A 9,153-nucleotide genomic window follows, 5' to 3' on the forward strand; every position below is an offset into this window, starting at 1 on the left:
TCCAGGGACAGAAGGCCCGATTAAAACTGAGGCGGGACTAGAACAGCTGTCACAACCCCACACGTTCTTCTTAGCCACGGCCCTGAAAAAATCAATAAGAACAGCGGCTATGGCAGCAAAGAAAGAGTTTAATAATCACAGGGCCAGCCATGTGAAGAGAGCAAGCAGCAATTTCTCAAACACATCTCCCTGACAATTCAGAGACTAGGGTTTTTCATGGGTACTTTGGTGGGCAGGAGGCTTGGAAACTGGAACAATTGATTGGCTGGGGATGAAATTACAGGGGTGTCTAAAGCTGTCATTGCGCAGCCAAGTCAGTTCCCAGGAGTGGGTGGATCTCAGGACCTAGTGGCGTCTCTTGGTCTACTGAAATGTTGAATCTCAAAAATACCTCGAAGACTCGTTCTTCAGGGTTCACAATAGTGATGTTATCTATAGGAGTAGTTGGGGAAGTTATAAATTTTGCAATCCCCGGTTACGTGACTCTGGTGCAGTAAGCAACATGCTACTGTAAGGACACATGGATAGCAAGGAAGTGAGGAAGACACACTAAGCAATGGCAGGTCATTGTTTAACTGAGTCTATTCTTCAGCAAAGTTAAAGTCCCTACCATATTTTCACCTTGCCTTATGAATGCAGTTTCAATCTTGAACAAGGAGGGAGTTCAGTTTCCCTTGACTCAAAGTTTAACTATAAACTTCTCTCATAGCTATTTTGACCTCCATGCTAGAATAAGAAAAAAAAAACTCGCCTGTGGGTTAGAAGCAGGATGCAGTCAGTCATGTTAGATTTCTCTCTTTATTCGTTTATTTTTTATTTGTATTTATTTATTTATTTATTTATTTATTTAGATGGAGTCTTGCTCTGTCACCCAGGCTGGAGTGCAGTGGTGGGATCTTGGCTCACTGCAAGCTCTGCCTCCCTGGTTCAAGCAATTCTCCACCTGCCTCAGCCTCCCAAGTAACTGGGATTACAGGTGCCTGCCACCACGCCCAGACAATTTTGTATTTTTAGTAGAGACTGGATTTCACCATCTTGGCCAGGCTGGTCTCGAACTTCTGACCTCAGCTGATCCACCTGCCTCAGCTTCCCAAAGTGCTGGGATTACAAACATGAGCCACCACGCCCAGCCAGATTTCTCTCCATATATATTCTGCAAAGGCAATTTCATAATGGATAAACCTCTGCCCTACCTCCCAGGCTAGCAAGAACTGAATAAGAAGCAAAAGTACTCTGCCACTGAAGAGAGAATCTCTGAGGTGCAGGCACATACTTTAGAAAGGCCTAAAGTTGGGGTAGTGCAGGAAAATTGAGAAAATACCATCCCGGAATACTGGTGTCTCTTGGTCTACTGAAATGCTGCCTCCACCCAAGCACAAGATAACACTAGAAGAATTTGAAGGTAACGATGGCAATAATAAAACTCAGCTCAACTCTTGACTAGATTGGCCCACACTAAGAGCTTACCAGAATAAGAGGGGTGCTCATTTCCAATCATAAATGCAATTTACCTCAGTCCCTACTGTCCTACATATAATGTCCAGAATTCAATAAAAACAATGAGCCAACACAGAAAAGCAAGGTTTAAAAATCCTGTCAACAGACAATGCAAGCAATAGAAACTGCTAAAAGATGATTCAGGTGTTGGTACTATGAAATAGGGAATTTTAAAATCAAACCATTAATTACAACCATATTTAACATGTTAAAGGCTCTAGTGGAAAAGGTAGACAACATACATAAACAGATGGGGAATTTCAGCAGAAAGATAGAAACTATATGAAGAGTCAAATGGAAATGTTAGCAAATTTTGAAACAGAGTAAAAGAGAAGAGGAATGTATTTGACAGGGTCATCAGTAGATGCCATACAGCTGAGAAAAAAAATCAGTACTTTGAAAATGGGTTCATAGAAATTACCCAAACTGAAATTCAAGGAGTAAAAAAAAAGAAAATAGAACAGAACACCCAAGAACTGTGGGACAATATAAACTGGCCTAACATATATGTAATTGAAATCCCAGAGAAGAGAGAAAGGATGGGAGAGAAGAAACATTTAAAGAGAAAATGGCCAACAATTTTTCAAAAATAATGGAAGTCATCAAACCACAGATCCAAGAAGGACAAAGAAGCATAGGCAGACTAAAATACACACACACACACACACACACACACACTCCTAAACATATCATATTTAAACTGCTGAAAATCACAGATAAATAGAGCATTATTAAAATGCCCATAGATCTTTATTTTATTTTATTTTATTTTATTTTATTTTATTTTATTTTTTTGAGATGGAGTTTCACTCTTGTTGCCCAGACTGGAGTGCAATGGCGCAATCTCAGCTCACCACAACCTCTGCCTCCTGGGTTCAAGCAATTCTCCTGCTTCACCCTCCCAACTAGCTGGGATTAAAGGCATGCGCCATCACGACTGGTTAATTTTGTGTTTTTAGTAGAGATGGGGTTTCTCCATGTTGTCAGACTGGTCTCAAACTCCCAACCTCAGGTGATCCGCCCCCCTCGGCCTCCCAAAGTGCCGGGATTACAGGTGTGAGCCACTGCGCCCGGCCAGATCTTTATTTTTAAATTTTTGATTGGAGAGCTAGGATGCCAGTGCCACCACTCTAGCCAGCCACAAAGGAGATAAACAGAAGTTATATTGGCAGAAATGTCAGAATATCTAAATCTTTCTCTTGGCCAACTAAACTGGCTGGAAGATTTTAAAAGAAAAGTTTTCTAAGATATGAAGATAAGCAAAAGAAGAGTATAGAGCCTAGTTTCTAATGCACAATAATACTTCGCTTCCAAAATAAATGGGAACCCAGACCTTGTTTTCTGATCTTCCCTTCAAGACCAAAACTTCAGGCCATCTCCTCATCTGCAGTTTTCCTTATCTCTTCCTTGACAGAAGAAGTCATTTTTCTTTCTGAATCTCAAAGTTTTCTTCCCTGAGTTGTCCTAAATGTTGCACTGGGCCCTATCACTGGAAATGCCTTTTTTACTCTAAGCCCAGGGAGAACTCAGAATTCTCTCACTTCTCTAAGAAGTGATTTATGAACCCCAGGGGCAGTATGCAGTCTTTTACGATGTACCCTTGCAGTTTGCAGGGCCAAAATACTCTGAAGTCATTCACCATCTGTTTCATCACGACTTACCAGGGTTCCCCTCCTGGTGTCCCTCTGATGACTCCCGTTACTCTCCCTGAACACTCCTCTGTCTTCACCTGTCCATTAAATATTGGTGTTTGTTCAGCTTTCTGTCCTCTACATAATTCTCTATCAATAATTTTCTAAGTGAGAAGAGACTCCCTCAAAGGGTGCATCAGAATTGGAGGGGGAAGGAGAGGTAGAGGTGTAATTTTAAAAGCCTTTTTAGCATTATAATACAATTTAATACTTGTAAACTTGAAAAACTAGATATGAAAATTAAGACAAAATTAAAGAAAGTATGTTTATGTTCAAAAAGGTTGAAAATGAACTTTAAAGGGCTAAGAAACGTGATCCTGTATATGTCTTACTACTTCTAAATGATTTTATCTACATTCTTGGCTTCCTCTACACCAGTGGTTCTCAACAGAGTTGATTTTGCCCCCTGCTCCCAGGGGACATTTGCCAATGTTTGGAGACACTTTTGGCTATTACAGTTGGAGACGGCTGCCCCTGGCATCTATTGAGTGGAGGCCAAGAAAGCTGCTAAATATCCTCCAGTGGAGAGCATAGCCCCCCACAACAAAGAATTATCTGGCCCCCTGTGTCAATAATGCTGAGAATGAGAGCCTTGCTTCACTCCCTATATGCTGATGACTCCTCAGTCTTTATCTCCAGCCAACACTTTTCTACTTAACTCTAGAAAGATATATTAATATATTTATCATATATAATATATATAATATAATGATAGCTACCTATTAGGCATTTCCACTTCAAAACTTTTTTTTGGCAGGGCACAGTGGCTCATGCCTGTAATCCCAGAACTATGGGAGGCCAAGGATGTCAGGAGTTTGAGACCAGCCTGGCCAACTTGGCAAAACCCCATCTCTACTAAAAATACAAAAATTAGCCAGGCATGGTGGCATGTCATCCCAGCAACTCAGGAGGCTGAAGCAGGAGAATCACTTCAACCTGAGAGATGGAGGGTGCAGTGAACCGAGATCATGCCACTGCACTCCAGCTTGGGCAACAGAGAGAGACTCTGTCTAAAAAATAAAACACACACACACATTTTTTTTTCTAAAACAAAATTCACTTATTTCTCCCAAATGTACTCTTCTTTCTCTAAGATCTACTAAGACAAAATCCTTCAAATTAATGTATTTACCGTTCCCATCCAATCAATAAAGTTCTTGCACATTTCTTTTCCTCTTGCCAATTATTAGCAGTAGAAAACCTTCAAGCAAGTTATTTAATTTCCCCATGCCTTGGTTTTCTCAACCATAAAATAGTAATAATAATAGTACAACGGCCTCCTAGTTATAAACAACACAAGTTTATTTCTTATAGCTCTAGAAGCTGGGAAGTGCAAGATCAAGGTGCCAGCAGACTCTTTGGTGAGAGGTTGCTCTCTGCTTCTTAGATGGTAGCTTCCGTGTCCTCTAATGCCAGATGGGCTGAAACAAGCCTTTAACTAGTCATCCTGCCTCAGTCTTGCTCCATTCCAATTCATCTTTCATAGGGTTTTCAAAAAGATTTATCAATTGCTTGTTCATGAAAAGATGTCATTATTATTAACTTGTTTTAGAAGAGTCATGCTTCAGTGACCTTCATAATTGTATTCATTAATCTCCCAAATATACATTACAGATTTTCTCAAATAATACAAAATATATTTTTGGTATAATCATTATTGAAATATAATATTAAAAAAGTTCCAGCCTGACCAACATGATGAAATTCCATCTCTATTAAATAAAAATTAAAAAATTAGTCAGACATGCTGGTATGTGCCTGTAGTCCCATCTACTCTGGAGGCTGAGGCATGAGAATCACTTGAACCTGGGACATAGAGGTTACAATGAGCCAAGCTTGCGCCACTGTACTCCAGCCTGGGCGACAGAGCAAGACTCTGCCTCAAAAAAAAGAAAAAAAAGAAAAAATTAAGACATCATTTGAAAAGTTAGTAGGAAAGCCACAGAGTAGGAGAAATATTTGTAATAGGTATATTTGACAAAAGACATATCTAAAATACTTAAAAAACTATTAAAAATCAATGAGAAGAAGATAAGCTAATTCGTAAGTGTGCAAAAGACTTAAACAGAAACATCATAAAAAAGGATATCCAAATGACCAAATAAGCACATAAAAAGATAAGAAGTCACTACTTATCAGGGAAACGCACATTAAAAACACAATATCACTGCATACCTACCTGGGAGGCTAAAGTTTAAAAGATTAACAAGACCATGATATAGCTCAATTAAAAACAAGCAAGAAAATCTCAAATTGCCTAATAGGTTAGATCACCACCCTACTCAAAATTCTTCAATGATTTTACATTGCTTTCAGGATGATATTAAACCCTTCAAAGTGACAGTCAAACACTTCGGGATGGCACATAGCATCTGAGAGTGTATGTAATATCACAGCTGCCCCGCGGCACAGGATGCTATGTGCCATACTGAAGATTCCAGCACCTAGAGTCTTGAGGTATATTGCGGTCTTGTCAGATTCTGCCCAATCCTATTCTTAACTTCCCCAAGCTTGCCATGCTATTGCCATGTTTGAGCCCATGCTGCTTTCTGTGAACAAAGCTATCTTGCCAACTCATACTTATCCTTCAAGATCAAACTCCTTCTCCATAAAGCCTTCCATGAGTTACACATAGCTAAACTGTTGTTCACAAGAGGAAGGGTCGTCTACGAGTCGCTGACTCTCCGGGATCTGCCCTGCTTTCACAAGGACATGCCCCATTTATGAACACACGAAGCACAGTGTGCCATATTTTGGGTACCTTGACCTGGGGAGAATGTTGTAAATGGATTTGTTTTGTTTCTTCTGGGCTTAGAAATGTAAACTGTTTGCTGTTCTCTACTGCCCTCTGTTGAAACAAAAGTGGACAATGTACATCTCTTCTGCAGGACAAAGGAATCCAGTTTACACGGAAATGAAAGAGAGATCTGAGTGGTTTAACTCAAGAAACAACCAACTAATGGTCTAGGGGAGTGAGATTAAGAGTTCAGAGCAGGCCGGGCACAGTGGCTCACACCTCTAATGCTAGCACTTTAGGAGGCCGAGGCGGTGGGGGGAATCACCTGAGGTCAGGAGTTCAAGACCAGCCTGGCCAACATGGCAAAACCCTGTCCCTACCAAAAGTACAAAAATTAGACGGGCATGGTGGTGGGTGCCTGTAGTCCCAGCTACTCAGGAGGCTGAGGCAGGAGAATTGCTTGAACCCGGGAGGCGGGGGTTGCAGTGAGCCGAAATCACACTACTGCACTCCAGCCTGGGTGACAAGAGCGAGACTCCATCTCAAAAAAAAAAAAAAAAAAAGAGTCCAGAGCAAGGAGAACCCGGGGCTGCACTTACCTTAAGCCACTTGGTCTGCTCTTCTGATTGAATGTCTCTTGACCTCAGCATGACTTCAGACAGTGGTACTCAGAAAGAAAGGCTTGATTCATTCATCCGCACTCTGGCTTTAGACCCTTAGTGAGGAGGGTGGCATTTGAAGTTGTAGTAGAAAACTAGGAGTTAGATTCTAACACCTAGGGTCTGCAACTCAAATGCGTTGGAACCTCCCCATCAGGCCTGTTTTGCCCTTTAACTGTATCAAGTGCATGTGTCTCCAGCAAGGGTAAAAATTCAGGAGGGTGGGAACTTGGTCCTAAGCCAAACATGCTGAAGGATGCTGGAAAATGGTCCTGGGGAAGGTTGAAGCCGTCCTCCTTAGTAGCAAGTAAATACTTGACAAGAACATTTGAAGAACTGTGAATGAGGCTCTAACCAATTCAAACTTGCCTCCTTGTCACTGGAAATAGACCTGCTGCAAGGTATCAGCAAATAAGGAGTCATCTCTTTGACTTCCAGTTAATTTTCTAAAAGCACAATTCAGCTCCAGTCTGTGTCTCTAGCTCTAGCCCAGATTTCTCCTTCCAGTTACCCAGCTGATATTGACCACTCCCCTGCTATGTCCACAGGCACCTCAAACTCAGAATATCCAAACCTGAACTTACCATCTCTCCCCAACCCCTTCCAGCTAAGCTTCTTTCCATCATATTCCCCACCTCAGGGAATGGCACCTCCTAAGGCAGGAATCTGGATATCATTGTGATTCCCACATTCTCTTTCATAACCCACATCCAATTGTGCCAGTTCTCCTTGCTAAATATCTCAACCCCACCACCATTACCTTAGCCTGAGGCTATCTTCATCTGCCACCATGACTACTGCAAGAGACAAACTCATCTTTCTGCTCCCAGTCTTACTCCTCCAGCCTATTTACAAGCAGCAACCAGAGTAATTTTGTTAAAGTACAAATTATATTATGTCACTTTCCTGCTTCAAATAATTCAGTGGCTCCCCACACCCTCAGGACAAAACCCAAACTCCTTAATGTGTTCTGTAAAGCACTGTGGTACCAAAACCCATTTACTCCACTGCAGCTTCATCACACTGTCCTACTCTCCTCATACTCAGAATACAACAAACTCTGCTCTAGGGGAGACTCTTTGATCTCAGTATAGACATTTTCTACTCTAGAGGCCTGTTCTGGCATCCTACGATTGAAAGGTTCAAGAATATTTAGCCATTTCTTTCTTTAAGGTGCTTCTGCCTTGATTTTAAGTACTAATCAGAAAGGAAAGATACATGGAAAAAAGTCAGCAATGTAAAATAAATGGTTTAAGCATTTCACATTTTTATGTCACTTATTTTATATCTCTTTTTGTTGGGTTCTAAGGAGAGTTGTAAAGAGAGTCAAAAAGCAGGGAGCTAAAGGGCATTAGTAAGCCCCTCGAGCCAGGCAAGTTGTTAAGCAGACAGCTCCTCTCAGAATACAAGCAAATCTGTTTCATAAGGATCATAGAGTGAAACACACGAATCAAGCTATGGATACACCAGAGGATAATAGAATTGAATCTTGAGTAAATTCTCTGAAGGAAGAAAGATTTCTAAGCTTAGGAAAAAATAGAGAAAAAAAAAAAAAAAAGAAGGAAAGAAAAGAGACCAGGCGTGGTGGCTCATGCCTGTAATCCTAGCACTTCGGGAGGCGGAGGCAGGTGGATCACATGAGGTCAGAAGTTCGAGACCAGCTGGCCTACATGGTGAAACCCCGTCCCTACTGAAAATACAAAAATTAGCCGAACGTGCTCACTTGAACCCAGGAGGTGAGGCAAAGGTTGCAGCGAGCAGAGATCATGCCACTGCACTCCAGCCTGGGCAACAGAGTGAGACTCTGTCTCAAAAAAAAAAAAAAAAAAAAAAAAGAAAGAAAGAAAAGAAAACACCTTCATAAAACTTTTAAATTTTGGAATGATACAAAACTAAAACCAACCAAAAACAAACTACTAACTGCAAACTGGAAAAAAAAAATGTGTAAAAATTCGTGTCTCCCTGCAAAGGGGTATTTTTATTACATAAGAAATTAATGAGAAGAACATAGAGTTTTGATAAATAGGCAAAGGCAGGGATATCAATAGAGAAACCCAAAAACATTTAGTTAAACAAAAAATAAATATCCAAGAGGGCCAGACATGGTGCTAAGTGCTTTCCATCTAATAGCAATATGAAAGAGGAAATGCAACTGGTTGACAGACACATGGTAAATGTTGATTCCACACTAGTAATCAAATAAATGCAAATAAAAATTATGAGACCCCATTTCTCAGCTATGAAATTGCCCACAATTAAGAAAAAAGAACGTGATTAAATGAACTTGCATATATTTCTGAATAGGGTAGAAATTAAAACAATTGTTTTGGAAAGAGATTTGGAAAAACTATCAAAACCTTGGAAATTCATATACTTATGACATTGTAATTTTGCTTCTGGGAAAATGACCTTTGGAAATATCCCAAAATATACAAAAGCATTTTTACTCTTTGCAGAGCTACTGAATGATAATGAAAATTAGAAACAACCTAAAATATCCAAAATCATGCTTCAAGTAAATTGCTCTGCTGCTACATCAGCTGGAGTCTCCCTGAGCACTGAGAGAGAG

The sequence above is a fragment of the Pan paniscus genome, chromosome 1, assembly GCF_029289425.2.
Source record: "Pan paniscus chromosome 1, NHGRI_mPanPan1-v2.0_pri, whole genome shotgun sequence".
Classification (NCBI taxonomy): Eukaryota; Metazoa; Chordata; class Mammalia; order Primates; family Hominidae; genus Pan; species Pan paniscus.